Source organism: Schistocerca gregaria, chromosome 10 (assembly GCF_023897955.1).
Source record: "Schistocerca gregaria isolate iqSchGreg1 chromosome 10, iqSchGreg1.2, whole genome shotgun sequence".
In the NCBI taxonomy this organism is placed as follows: domain Eukaryota; kingdom Metazoa; phylum Arthropoda; class Insecta; order Orthoptera; family Acrididae; genus Schistocerca; species Schistocerca gregaria.
Window position 1 is genome coordinate 104666188 of NC_064929.1, and position 14812 is coordinate 104680999.

The window sequence follows — 14812 nt, forward strand, 5'->3', positions numbered from 1 at the left end:
AGATGTAAGTGTGGGGACCGGCTGTTATCGAGGTGTCATCGAGTGCAGATCTGTCTTAGGTGTCGCGGCTTAACCTCATTGAAGTCTAGAGGGTGGACAACACGTTGGTCTTACTCAGAGCGGTGTCCGAATTCTATTTTCCAAGTCATACGTGCCACTTTCATTGTGGCCAACTACGATTCTATACAGAATGCACGAAACCTGGAAGACACCCTAACGGATACATAGAGAGTAGTGTTTGTCTGCTGAATAATGGGTGTGCAAGGGTCTGTGTCGTCTATATGGCTGTATGTAGCACCTTTAGTCTTTGGGGAGGCGGGCGTAGCTCAGGTGGTAGAGCGCTCGCTTAGTATGCGAGAGGTACTGGGATCAATACCCAGTGCCTGCAGAATTTTTAACACACCTACATGCGCACCTTGATATGCAAGTGGAATAATTCACAGCCAGCAGATGTGTCTAGGAAGATACAAGCTTGCGCCGAGTTCACGTAAATCCCACTGCACATTCCTATTCTTTGCGTGCAGTCAGCTGCTACTGGTGTTGCTAGTTGTGACTGCTGATAACAGATGCCGTAGCAATCAATTCATGGAGTGAGTTGTATGTTTTGCGATAGTCTGTCTCTGACAAGCAAGCACAGGTGACATAGGTGCGAACACAGGAAGCTTGCAGACCCTCGCTGCCTGCAGACACCGAGCAGCCACACTAGGAGGGCGGCCTAAGCCGTAGGCGAATTGTGCTCATTCGCTTTGGCGCGACGTCGAACTATAAATAATGCTGTCACTAGCGTGAGCGTTGCGTGAGCGTAGTGGAAAGTCGGAAAAGTCGGCTGCGAGGGTGAGTGCCAAGTTTGGGGAGCGTTTCGTAGTATGCGCAGTGCAATGGAGACGCGGAAACTTGTTGTGGCCCAGTGTTTTGCAGTTGGACGACAAGATTGGTACACAGTAGTAAAGAGCGAGGCACTGAGTTGGCATAAATAATGTAGTGCACAATGGGGCTCGAGATGTGTTTGTTACCTCAGGTGCTGTATAATTGTCGACAAGGAGTGAAAACGGAGCAATTTGTGACGGCTCTTTCAATTTAAGACGTTAAAAACAGACGGAATTTGCATTTGTAATACCAGAGCATCGAAACTACTTGGAACTTTTGTGTATATGAACGGGTCCGCGCCTTTGTACTCTGCTCCCTTCACCGCTACAAACCAACCAACCAACGTGTCCGTGCGCATCTGAGTCGCAAAGAATGGGGAATAGCGCAGTTAGCTCGTGCATGGGGCGTAGCTCAGTTGGTAGAGCGTTCGCTTGGCATGTGAAAGGTCCAGGGTTCAAGCTGCGGCGCCTCCATTTTTTGTGGTCAGTGCATGGTAAGTGTTGTTCGCGGCGAACCTAAAGGCACGCAAGATGTTGCAAAGCCAGCGTCACAGACTGATATGATGTATACTGACGTAAGGAGAGCAAGATGTAAGTGTGGGGACCGGCTGTTATTGAGGTGTCATCGAGTGCAGATCTGTCTTAGGTATCGCGGCTTAACCTCATTGAAGTCTAGAGGGTGGACAACACGTTGGTCTTACTCAGAGCGGTGTCCGAATTCTATTTTCGACGTTATATGTGCCACTTTTATTTTGGCCAACTACGATTCGATACAGAATGCACGAAACCTGAAAGACACCCTAACGGATACATAGAGAGTAGTGTTTGTCTGCTGAATAATGGGAGTGCAAGGGTCTGTGTCGTCTATATGGCTGTATGTAGCACCATTAGTCTTCGGGGGGGGGGGGGGGGGGGGGGTGCGGGCGTAGCTCAGATGGTAGAGCGCTCGCTTAGTATGCGAGAGGTACTGGGATCAATACCCAGTACCTCCAGAATTTTTAACACACCTACATGCGCACCTTGATATGCAAGTGGAATAATTCACAACCAGCAGATGTGTCTAGGAAGATACAAGCGAATGATTAGCATCCACAATTGACAAGCGTGCTGTTATTAGTGCGCAGGAAGCACCCTCCTCCCACGCCTACACTTAATTTAGAAACAGTACAAGTGTTCCCGTAAGATTCTCATGCCTATGTCGGAGAGATCTGCCTTGCGCCGAGTTCACGTAAATCCCACTGCACATTCCTATTCTTTGCGTGCAGTCAGCTGCTACTTGTGTTGCTAGTTGTGACTGCTGATAACAGATGCCGTAGCAATCAATTCATGGAGTGAGTTGTATGTTTTGCGATAGTCTGTCTCTGACAAGCAAGCACAGGTGACATAGGTGCGAACACAGGAAGCTTGCAGACCCTCGCTGCCTGCAGACATCGAGCAGCCACCCTAGGAGGGCGGCCTAAGCCGTAGGCGAAATGTACTCATTCGCTTTGGCGCGACGTCGAACTATAAATAATGCTGTCACTAGCGTGAGCGTCGTGGAAAGTCGGAAAAGTCGGCTGCGAGGGTGAGTGCCAAGTTTGGGGAGCGTTTCGTAGTATGCGCAGTGCAATGGAGACGCGGAAACTTGTTGTGGCCCAGTGTTTTGCAGTTGGACGACAAGATTGGTACACAGTAGTAAAGAGCGAGGCACTGAGTTGGCATAAATAATGTAGTGCACAATGGTTCTCGAGATGTGTTTGTTACCTCAGGTGCTGTATAATTGTCTACAATGAGTGAAAACGGAGCAATTTGTGACGGCTCTTTCAATTTAAGACGTTAAAAACAGACGGAATTTGCATTTGTAATACCAGAGCATCGAAACTACTTGGAACTTTTGTGTATATGAACGGGTCCGCGCCTTTGTACTCTGCTCCCTTCACCGCTACAAACCAACCAACCATCGTGTCCGTGCGCATCTGAGTCGCAAAGAATGGGGAATAGCGCAGTTTGCTCGTGCATGGGGCGTAGCTCAGTTGGTAGAGCGTTCGCTTGGCATGTGAAAGGTGCAGGGTTCAAGCCGCGGCGCCTCCATTTTTTGTGGTCAGTGTATGGTAAGTGTTGGTCGCGGCGAACCTAAAGGCACGCAAGATGTTGCAAAGCCAGCGTCACAGACTGATATGATGTATACTGACGTAAGGAGAGCAAGATGTAAGTGTGGGGACCGGCTGTTATCGAGGTGTCATCGAGTGCAGATCTGTCTTAGGTATCGCGGCTTAACCTCATTGAAGTCTAGAGGGTGGACAACACGTTGGTCTTACTCAGAGCGGTGTCCGAATTCTATTTTCGACGTTATACGTGCCACTTTCATTTTGGCAACTACGATTCGATACAGAATGCACGAAACCTGAAAGACACCCTAACGGATACATAGAGAGTAGTGTTTGTCTGCTGAATAATGGGAGTGCAAGGGCCTGTGTCGTCTATATGGCTGTATGTAGCACCATTAGTCTTCGGGGGGGCGGGCGTAGCTCAGATGGTAGAGCGCTCGCTTAGTATGCGAGAGGTACTGGGATCAATACACAGTGCCTCCAGAATTTTTAACACACCTACATGTGCACCTTGATATGCAAGTGGAATACTTCACAGCCAGCAGATGTGTCTACGAAGATACAAGCTTGCGCCGAGTTCACGTAAATCCCACTGCACATTCCTATTCTTTGCGTGCAGTCAGCTGCTACTGGTGGTGTTAGTTGTGACTGCTGATAACAGATGCCGTAGCAATCAATTCATGGAGTGAGTTGTATGTTTTGCGATAGTCTGTCTCTGACAAGCAAGCACAGGTGACATAGGTGCGAACACAGGAAGCTTGCAGACCCTCGCTGCCTGCAGACACCGAGCAGCCACACTAGGAGGGCGGCCTAAGCCGTAGGCGAATTGTGCTCATTCGCTTTGGCGCGACGTCGAACTATAAATAATGCTGTCACTAGCGTGAACGTCGTGGAAAGTCGGAAAAGTCGGCTGCGAGGGTGAGTGCCAAGTTTGGGGAGCGTTTCGTAGTATGCGCAGTGCAATGGAGACGCGGAAACTTGTTGTGGCCCAGTGTTTTGCAGTTGGACGACAAGATTGGTACACAGTAGTAAAGAGCGAGGCACTGAGTTGGCATAAATAATGTAGTGCACAATGGGGCTCGAGATGTGTTTGTTACCTCAGGTGCTGTACAATTGTCGACAAGGAGTGAAAACGGAGCAATTTGTGACGGCTCTTTCAATTTAAGACGTTAAAAACAGACGGAATTTGCATTTGTAATACCAGAGCATCGAAACTACTTGGAACTTTTGTGTATATGAACGGGTCCGCGCCTTTGTACTCTGCTCCCTTCACCGCTACAAACCAACCAACCATCGTGTCCGTGCGCATCTGAGTCGCAAAGAATGGGGAATAGCGCAATTTGCTCGTGCATGGGGCGTAGCTCAGTTGGTAGAGCGTTCGCTTGGCATGTGAAAAGTGCAGGGTTCAAGCCGCGGCGCCTCCATTTTTTGTGGTCAGTGTATGGTAAGTGTTGGTCCCGGCGAACCTAAAGGCACGCAAGATGTTGCAAAGCCAGCGTCACAGACTGATATGATGTATACTGACGTAAGGAGAGCAAGATGTAAGTGTGGGGACCGGCTGTTATCGAGGTGTCATCGAGTGCAGATCTGTCTTAGGTATCGCGGCTTAACCTCATTGAAGTCTAGAGGGTGGACAACACGTTGGTCTTACTCAGAGCGGTGTCCGAATTCTATTTTCGACGTTATACGTGCCACTTTCATTTTGGCAACTACGATTCGATACAGAATGCACGAAACCTGAAAGACACCCTAACGGATACATAGAGAGTAGTGTTTGTCTGCTGAATAATGGGAGTGCAAGGGTCTGTGTCGTCTATATGGCTGTATGTAGCACCATTAGTCTTCGGGGGGGCGGGCGTAGCTCAGATGGTAGAGCGCTCGCTTAGTATGCGAGAGGTACTGGGTTCAATACACAGTGCCTCCAGATTTTTTAACACACCTACATGTGCACCTTGATATGCAAGTGGAATACTTCACAGCCAGCAGATGTGGCTACGAAGATACAAGCTTGCGCCGAGTTCACGTAAATCCCACTGCACATTCCTATTCTTTGCGTGCAGTCAGCTGCTACTGGTGGTGTTAGTTGTGACTGCTGATAACAGATGCCGTAGCAATCAATTCATGGAGTGAGTTGTATGTTTTGCGATAGTCTGTCTCTGACAAGCAAGCACAGGTGACATAGGTGCGAACACAGGAAGCTTGCAGACCCTCGCTGCCTGCAGACACCGAGCAGCCACACTAGGAGGGCGGCATAAGCCGTAGGCGAATTGTGCTCATTCGCTTTGGCGCGACGTCGAAGTATAAATAATGCTGTCACTAGCGTGACCGTCGTGGAAAGTCGGAAAAGTCGGCTGCGAGGGTGAGTGCCAAGTTTGGGGAGCGTTTCGTAGTATGCGCAGTGCAATGGAGACGCGGAAACTTGTTGTGGCCCAGTGTTTTGCAGTTGGACGACAAGATTGGTACACAGTAGTAAAGAGCGAGGCACTGAGTTGGCATAAATAATGTAGTGCACAATGGGGCTCGAGATGTGTTTGTTACCTCAGGTGCTGTATAATTGTCGACAAGGAGTGAAAACGGAGCAATTTGTGACGGCTCTTTCAATTTAAGACGTTAAAAACAGATGGAAATTGCATTTGTAATACCAGAGCATCGAAACTACTTGGAACTTTTGTGTATATGAACGGGTCCGCGCCTTTGTACTCTGCTCCCTTCACCGCTACAAACCAACCAACCATCGTGTCCGTGCGCATCTGAGTCGCAAAGAATGGGGAATAGCGCAATTTGCTCGTGCATGGGGCGTAGCTCAGTTGGTAGAGCGTTCGCTTGGCATGTGAAAGGTGCAGGGTTGAAGCCGCGGCGCCTCCATTTTTTGTGGTCAGTGTATGGTAAGTATTGGTCGCGGCGAACCTAAAGGCACGCAAGATGTTGCAAAGCCAGCGTCACAGACTGATATGATGTATACTGACGTAAGGAGAGCAAGATGTAAGTGTGGGGACCGGCTGTTATCGAGGTGTCATCGAGTGCAGATCTGTCTTAGGTATCGCGGCTTAACCTCATTGAAGTCTATAGGGTGGACAACACGTTGGTCTTACTCAGAGCGGTGTCCGAATTCTATTTTCGACGTTATACGTGCCACTTTCATTTTGGCAACTACGATTCGATACAGAATGCACGAAACCTGAAAGACACCCTAACGGATACATAGAGAGTAGTGTTTAACTGCTGAATAATGGGAGTGCAAGGGTCTGTGTCGTCTATATGGCTGTATAGAGCACCATTAGTCTTCGGGGTGGGGTCGGGCGTAGCTCAGATGGTAGAGCGCTCGCTTAGTATGCGAGAGGTACTGGGATCAATACACAGTGCCTCCAGAATTTTTAACACACCTACATGTGCACCTTGATATGCAAGTGGAATACTTCACAGCCAGCAGATGTGTCTAGGAAGATACAAGCTTGCGCCGAGTTCACGTAAATCCCACTGCACATTCCTATTCTTTGCGTGCAGTCAGCTGCTACTGGTGGTGTTAGTTGTGACTGCTGATAACAGATGCCGTAGCAATCAATTCATGGAGTGAGTTGTATGTTTTGCGATAGTCTGTCTCTGACAAGCAAGCACAGGTGACATAGGTGCGAACACAGGAAGCTTGCAGACCCTCGCTGCCTGCAGACACCGAGCAGCCACACTAGGAGGGCGGCATAAGCCGTAGGCGAATTGTGCTCATTCGCTTTGGCGCGACGTCGAAGTATAAATAATGCTGTCACTAGCGTGACCGTCGTGGAAAGTCGGAAAAGTCGGCTGCGAGGGTGAGTGCCAAGTTTGGGGAGCGTTTCCTAGTATGCGCAGTGCAATGGAGACGCGGAAACTTGTTGTGGCCCAGTGTTTTGCAGTTGGACGACAAGATTGGTACACAGTAGTAAAGAGCGAGGCACTGAGTTGGCATAAATAATGTAGTGCACAATGGGGCTCGAGATGTGTTTGTTACCTCAGGTGCTGTATAATTGTCGACAAGGAGTGAAAACGGAGCAATTTGTGACGGCTCTTTCAATTTAAGACGTTAAAAACAGACGGAATTTGCATTTGTAATACCAGAGCATCGAAACTACTTGGAACTTTTGTGTATATGAACGGGTCCGCGCCTTTGTACTCTGCTCCCTTCACCGCTACAAACCAACCAACCAACGTGTCCGTGCGCATCTGAGTCGCAAAGAATGAGGAATAGCGCAATTTGCTCGTGCATGGGGCGTAGCTCAGTTGGTAGAGCGTTCGCTTCTCATGTGAAAGTTCCAGGGTTCAAGCTGCGGCGCCTCCATTTTTTGTGGTCAGTGCATGGTAAGTGTTGGTCGCGGCGAACCTAAAGGCACGCAAGATGTTGCAAAGCCAGCGTCACAGACTGATATGATGTATACTGACGTAAGGAGAGCAAGATGTAAGTGTGGGAACCGGCTGTTATCGAGGTGTCATCGAGTGCAGATCAGTCTTAGGTATCGCGGCTTAACCTCATTGAAGTCTAGAGGGTGGACAACACGTTGGTCTTACTCACAGCGGTGTCCGAATTCTATTTTCGACGTTATACGTGCCACTTTCATTTTGGCCAACTACGATTCGATACAGAATGCACGAAACCTGATAGACACCCTAACGGATACATAGAGAGTAGTGTTTGTCTGCTGAATAATGGGAGTGCAAGGGTCTGTGTCGTCTATATGGCTGTATGTAGCACCATTAGTCTTCGGGGGGGCGGGCGTAGCTAAGATGGTAGAGCGCTCGCTTAGTATGTGAGAGGTACTGGGATCAATACCCAGTGCCTCCAGAATTTTTAACACACCTACATGCGCACCTTGATATGCAAGTGGAATAATTCACAACCAGCAGATGTGTCTAGGAAGATACAAGCGAATGATTAGCATCCACAATTGACAAGCGTAATGTTATTAGTGCGCAGGAAGCACCCTCCTCCCACGCCTACACTTAATTTAGAAACAGTACAAGTGTTCCCGTAAGATTCTCAAGCCTATGTCGGAAAGATCTGCCTTGCGCCGAGTTCACGTAAATCCCACTGCACATTCCTATTCTTTGCGTGCAGTCAGCTGCTACTGGTGTTGCTAGTTGTGACTGCTGATAACAGATGCCGTAGCAATCAATTCATGGAGTGAGTTGTATGTTTTGCGATAGTCTGTCTCTGACAAGCAAGCACAGGTGACATAGGTGCGAACACAGGAAGCTTGCAGACCCTCGCTGCCTGCAGACACCGAGCAGCCACACTAGGAGGGCGGCCTAAGCTGTAGGCGAATTGTGCTCATTCGCTTTGGCGCGACGTCGAACTATAAATAATGCTGTCACTAGCGTGAGCGTCGTGGAAAGTCGGAAAAGTCGGCTGCGAGGGTGAGTGGCAAGTTTGGGGAGCGTTTCGTAGTATGCGCAGTGCAATGGAGACGCGGAAACTTGTTGTGGCCCAGTGTTTTGCAGTTGGACGACAAGATTGGTACACAGTAGTAAAGAGCGAGGCACTGAGTTGGCATAAATAATGTAGTGCACAATGGGGCTCGAGATGTGTTTGTTACCTCAGGTGCTGTATAATTGTCGACAAGGAGTGAAAACGGAGCAATTTGTGACGGCTCTTTCAATTTAAGACGTTAAAAACAGACGGAATTTGCATTTGTAATACCAGAGCATCGAAACTACTTGGAACTTTTGTGTATATGAACGGGTCCGCGCCTTTGTACTCTGCTCCCTTCACCAATACAAACCAACCAACCAACGTGTCCGTGCGCATCTGAGTCGCAAAGAATGGGGAATAGCGCAGTTTGCTCGTGCATGGGGCGTAGCTCAGTTGGTAGAGAGTTCGCTTGGCATGTGAAAGGTGCAGGGTTCAAGCTGCGGCGCCTCCATTCTTTGTGGTCAGTGCATGGTAAGTGTTGGTCGCGGCGAACCTAAAGGCACGCAAGATGTTGCAAAGCCAGCGTCACGGACTGATATGATGTATACTGACGTAAGGAGAGCAAGATGTAAGTGTGGGGACCGGCTGTTATCGAGGTGTCATCGAGTGCAGATCAGTCTTAGGTATCGCGGCTTAACCTCATTGAAGTCTAGAGGGTGGACAACACGTTGGTCTTACTCACAGCGGTGTCCGAATTCTATTTTCGACGTTATACGTGCCACTTTCATTTTGGCCAACTACGATTCGATACAGAATGCACGAAACCTGATAGACACCCTAACGGATACATAGAGAGTAGTGTTTGTCTGCTGAATAATGGGAGTGCAAGGGTCTGTGTCGTCTATATGGCTGTATGTAGCACCATTAGTCTTCGGGGGGGCGGGCGTAGCTAAGATGGTAGAGCGCTCGCTTAGTATGTGAGAGGTACTGGGATCAATACCCAGTGCCTCCAGAATTTTTAACACACCTACATGCGCACCTTGATATGCAAGTGGAATAATTCACAACCAGCAGATGTGTCTAGGAAGATACAAGCGAATGATTAGCATCCACAATTGACAAGCGTAATGTTATTAGTGCGCAGGAAGCACCCTCCTCCCACGCCTACACTTAATTTAGAAACAGTACAAGTGTTCCCGTAAGATTCTCAAGCCTATGTCGGAAAGATCTGCCTTGCGCCGAGTTCACGTAAATCCCACTGCACATTCCTATTCTTTGCGTGCAGTCAGCTGCTACTGGTGTTGCTAGTTGTGACTGCTGATAACAGATGCCGTAGCAATCAATTCATGGAGTGAGTTGTATGTTTTGCGATAGTCTGTCTCTGACAAGCAAGCACAGGTGACATAGGTGCGAACACAGGAAGCTTGCAGACCCTCGCTGCCTGCAGACACCGAGCAGCCACACTAGGAGGGCGGCCTAAGCTGTAGGCGAATTGTGCTCATTCGCTTTGGCGCGACGTCGAACTATAAATAATGCTGTCACTAGCGTGAGCGTCGTGGAAAGTCGGAAAAGTCGGCTGCGAGGGTGAGTGCCAAGTTTGGGGAGCGTTTCGTAGTATGCGCAGTGCAATGGAGACGCGGAAACTTGTTGTGGCCCAGTGTTTTGCAGTTGGACGACAAGATTGGTACACAGTAGTAAAGAGCGAGGCACTGAGTTGGCATAAATAATGTAGTGCACAATGGGGCTCGAGATGTGTTTGTTACCTCAGGTGCTGTATAATTGTCGACAAGGAGTGAAAACGGAGCAATTTGTGACGGCTCTTTCAATTTAAGACGTTAAAAACAGACGGAATTTGCATTTGTAATACCAGAGCATCGAAACTACTTGGAACTTTTGTGTATATGAACGGGTCCGCGCCTTTGTACTCTGCTCCCTTCACCAATACAAACCAACCAACCAACGTGTCCGTGCGCATCTGAGTCGCAAAGAATGGGGAATAGCGCAGTTTGCTCGTGCATGGGGCGTAGCTCAGTTGGTAGAGAGTTCGCTTGGCATGTGAAAGGTGCAGGGTTCAAGCTGCGGCGCCTCCATTCTTTGTGGTCAGTGCATGGTAAGTGTTGGTCGCGGCGAACCTAAAGGCACGCAAGATGTTGCAAAGCCAGCGTCACGGACTGATATGATGTATACTGACGTAAGGAGAGCAAGATGTAAGTGTGGGGACCGGCTGTTATCGAGGTGTCATCGAGTGCAGATCAGTCTTAGGTATCGCGGCTTAACCTCATTGAAGTCTAGAGGGTGGACAACACGTTGGTCTTACTCAGAGCGGTGTCCGAATTCTATTTTCGACGTTATACGTGCCACTTTCATTTTGGCCAACTACGATTCGATACAGAATGCACGAAACCTGAAAGACACCCTAACGGATACATAGAGAGTAGTGTTTGTCTGCTGAATAATGGGAGTGCAAGGGTCTGTGTCGTCTATATGGCTGTATGTAGCACCATTAGTCTTCCGGGGAGGGGGGGGGGGGGGAGGCGGTCGGGCGTAGCTCAGATGGTAGAGCGCTCGCTTAGTATGCGAGAGGTACTGGGATCAATACCCAGTGCCTCCAGAATTTTTAACACACCTACATGCGCACCTTGATATGCAAGTGGAATAATTCACAACCAGCAGATGTGTCTAGGAAGATAGAAGCGAATGATTAGCATCCACAATTGACAAGCGTGCTGTTATTAGTGCGCAGGAAGCACCCTCCTCCCACGCCTACACTTAATTTAGAAACAGTACAAGTATTCCCGTAAGATTCTCGAGCCTATGTCGGAAAGATCTGCCTTGCGCCGAGTTCACGTAAATCCCACTGCACATTCCTATTCTTTGCGTGCAGTCAGCTGCTACTGGTGTTGCTAGTTGTGACTGCTGATAACAGATGCCGTAGCAATCAATTCATGGAGTGAGTTGTATGTTTTGCGAAAGTCTGTCTCTGACAAGCAAGCACAGGTGACATAGGTGTGAACACATTAAGCTTGCAGACCCTCGCTGCCTGCAGACACCGAGCAGCCACACTAGGAGGGCGGCCTAAGCCGTAGGCGAATTGTGCTCATTCGCTTTGGCGCGACGTCGAACTATAAATAATGCTGTCACTAGCGTGAGCGTTGCGTGAGCGTCGTGGAAAGTCGAAAAAGTCGGCTGCGTGGGTGAGTGCCAAGTGTGGGGAGCGTTTCTTAGTATGCGCAGTGCAATGGAGACGCGGAAACTTGTTGTGGCCCAGTGTTTTGCAGTTGGACGACAAGATTGGTACACAGTAGTAAAGAGCGAGGCACTGAGTTGGCATAAATAATGTAGTGCACAATGTGGCTCGAGATGTGTTTGTTGCCTCAGGTGCTGTATAATTGTCGACAAGGAGTGAAAACGGAGCAATTTGTGACGGCTCTTTCAATTTAAGACGTTAAAAACAGACGGAATTTTCATTTGTAATACCAGAGCATCGAAACTTCTTGGAACTTTTGTGTATATGAACGGGTCCGCGCCTTTGTACTCTGCTCCCTTCACCGCTACAAACCAACCAACCAACGTGTCCGTGCGCATCTGAGTCGCAAAGAATGGGGAATAGCGCAGTTTGCTCGTGCATGGGGCGTAGCTCAGTTGGTAGAGCGTTCGCTTGGCATGTGAAAGGTCCAGCGTTCAAGCCGCGGCGCCTCCATTTTTTGTGGTCAGTGCATGGTAAGTGTTGGTCGCGGCGAACCTAAAGGCACGCAAGATGTTGCAAAGCCAGCGTCACAGACTGATATGATGTATACTGACGTAAGGAGAGCAAGATGTAAGTGTGGGGACCGGCTGTTATCGAGGTGTCATCGAGTGCAGATCTGTCTTAGGTATCGCGGCTTAACCTCATTGAAGTCTATAGGGTGGACAACACGTTGGTCTTACTCAGAGCGGTGTCCGAATTCTATTTTCGACGTTATACGTACCACTTTCATTTTGGCCAACTACGATTCGATACAGAATGCACGAAACCTAAAAGACACCCTAACGGATACATAGAGAGTAGTGTTTGTCTGCTGAATAATGGGAGTGCAAGGGTCTGTGTCGTCTATATGGCTGTATGTAGCACCATTAGTCTTCGGGGGGGCGGTCGTAGCTCAGATGGTAGAGCGCTCGCTTTGTATGCGAGAGGTACTGGGATCAATACCCAGTGCTTCCACAATTTTTAACACACCTACATGCGCACCTTGATATGCAAGTGGAATAATTCACAACCAGCAGATGTGTCTAGGAAGATACAAGCGAATGATTAGCATCCACAATTGACAAGCGTAATGTTATTAGTGCGCAGGAAGCACCCTCCTCCCACGCCTACACTTAATTTAGAAACAGTACAAGTGTTCCCGTAAGATTCTCAAGCCTATGTCGGAAAGATCTGCCTTGCGCCGAGTTCACGTAAATCCCACTGCACATTCCTATTCTTTGCGTGCAGTCAGCTGCTACTGGTGTTGCTAGTTGTGACTGCTGATAACAGATGCCGTAGCAATCAATTCATGGAGTGAGTTGTATGTTTTGCGATAGTCTGTCTCTGACAAGCAAGCACAGGTGACATAGGTGCGAACACAGGAAGCTTGCAGACCCTCGCTGCCTGCAGACACCGAGCAGCCACACTAGGAGGGCGGCCTAAGCTGTAGGCGAATTGTGCTCATTCGCTTTGGCGCGACGTCGAACTATAAATAATGCTGTCACTAGCGTGAGCGTCGTGGAAAGTCGGAAAAGTCGGCTGCGAGGGTGAGTGCCAAGTTTGGGGAGCGTTTCGTAGTATGCGCAGTGCAATGGAGACGCGGAAACTTGTTGTGGCCCAGTGTTTTGCAGTTGGACGACAAGATTGGTACACAGTAGTAAAGAGCGAGGCACTGAGTTGGCATAAATAATGTAGTGCACAATGGGGCTCGAGATGTGTTTGTTACCTCAGGTGCTGTATAATTGTCGACAAGGAGTGAAAACGGAGCAATTTGTGACGGCTCTTTCAATTTAAGACGTTAAAAACAGACGGAATTTGCATTTGTAATACCAGAGCATCGAAACTACTTGGAACTTTTGTGTATATGAACGGGTCCGCGCCTTTGTACTCTGCTCCCTTCACCAATACAAACCAACCAACCAACGTGTCCGTGCGCATCTGAGTCGCAAAGAATGGGGAATAGCGCAGTTTGCTCGTGCATGGGGCGTAGCTCAGTTGGTAGAGAGTTCGCTTGGCATGTGAAAGGTGCAGGGTTCAAGCTGCGGCGCCTCCATTCTTTGTGGTCAGTGCATGGTAAGTGTTGGTCGCGGCGAACCTAAAGGCACGCAAGATGTTGCAAAGCCAGCGTCACGGACTGATATGATGTATACTGACGTAAGGAGAGCAAGATGTAAGTGTGGGGACCGGCTGTTATCGAGGTGTCATCGAGTGCAGATCAGTCTTAGGTATCGCGGCTTAACCTCATTGAAGTCTAGAGGGTGGACAACACGTTGGTCTTACTCAGAGCGGTGTCCGAATTCTATTTTCGACGTTATACGTGCCACTTTCATTTTGGCCAACTACGATTCGATACAGAATGCACGAAACCTGAAAGACACCCTAACGGATACATAGAGAGTAGTGTTTGTCTGCTGAATAATGGGAGTGCAAGGGTCTGTGTCGTCTATATGGCTGTATGTAGCACCATTAGTCTTCCGGGGAGGGGGGGGGGGGGGAGGCGGTCGGGCGTAGCTCAGATGGTAGAGCGCTCGCTTAGTATGCGAGAGGTACTGGGATCAATACCCAGTGCCTCCAGAATTTTTAACACACCTACATGCGCACCTTGATATGCAAGTGGAATAATTCACAACCAGCAGATGTGTCTAGGAAGATAGAAGCGAATGATTAGCATCCACAATTGACAAGCGTGCTGTTATTAGTGCGCAGGAAGCACCCTCCTCCCACGCCTACACTTAATTTAGAAACAGTACAAGTATTCCCGTAAGATTCTCGAGCCTATGTCGGAAAGATCTGCCTTGCGCCGAGTTCACGTAAATCCCACTGCACATTCCTATTCTTTGCGTGCAGTCAGCTGCTACTGGTGTTGCTAGTTGTGACTGCTGATAACAGATGCCGTAGCAATCAATTCATGGAGTGAGTTGTATGTTTTGCGAAAGTCTGTCTCTGACAAGCAAGCACAGGTGACATAGGTGTGAACACATTAAGCTTGCAGACCCTCGCTGCCTGCAGACACCGAGCAGCCACACTAGGAGGGCGGCCTAAGCCGTAGGCGAATTGTGCTCATTCGCTTTGGCGCGACGTCGAACTATAAATAATGCTGTCACTAGCGTGAGCGTTGCGTGAGCGTCGTGGAAAGTCGAAAAAGTCGGCTGCGTGGGTGAGTGCCAAGTGTGGGGAGCGTTTCTTAGTATGCGCAGTGCAATGGAGACGCGGAAACTTGTTGTGGCCCAGTGTTTTGCAGTTGGACGACAAGATT

The 14812-nt window shown here is 48.9% G+C and overlaps 1 non-coding gene across 1 annotated transcript; it reads left to right on the forward strand.

Annotated features, from left to right (window-relative positions):
* The first annotated feature begins 315 nt into the window (after positions 1 to 315).
* On the forward strand, positions 316 to 388 carry Trnat-agu (transfer RNA threonine (anticodon AGU)). Its single transcript has one exon. It is a non-coding gene; the product is annotated as a tRNA-Thr (tRNA).
* The last annotated feature ends 14424 nt before the right edge of the window (positions 389 to 14812 follow it).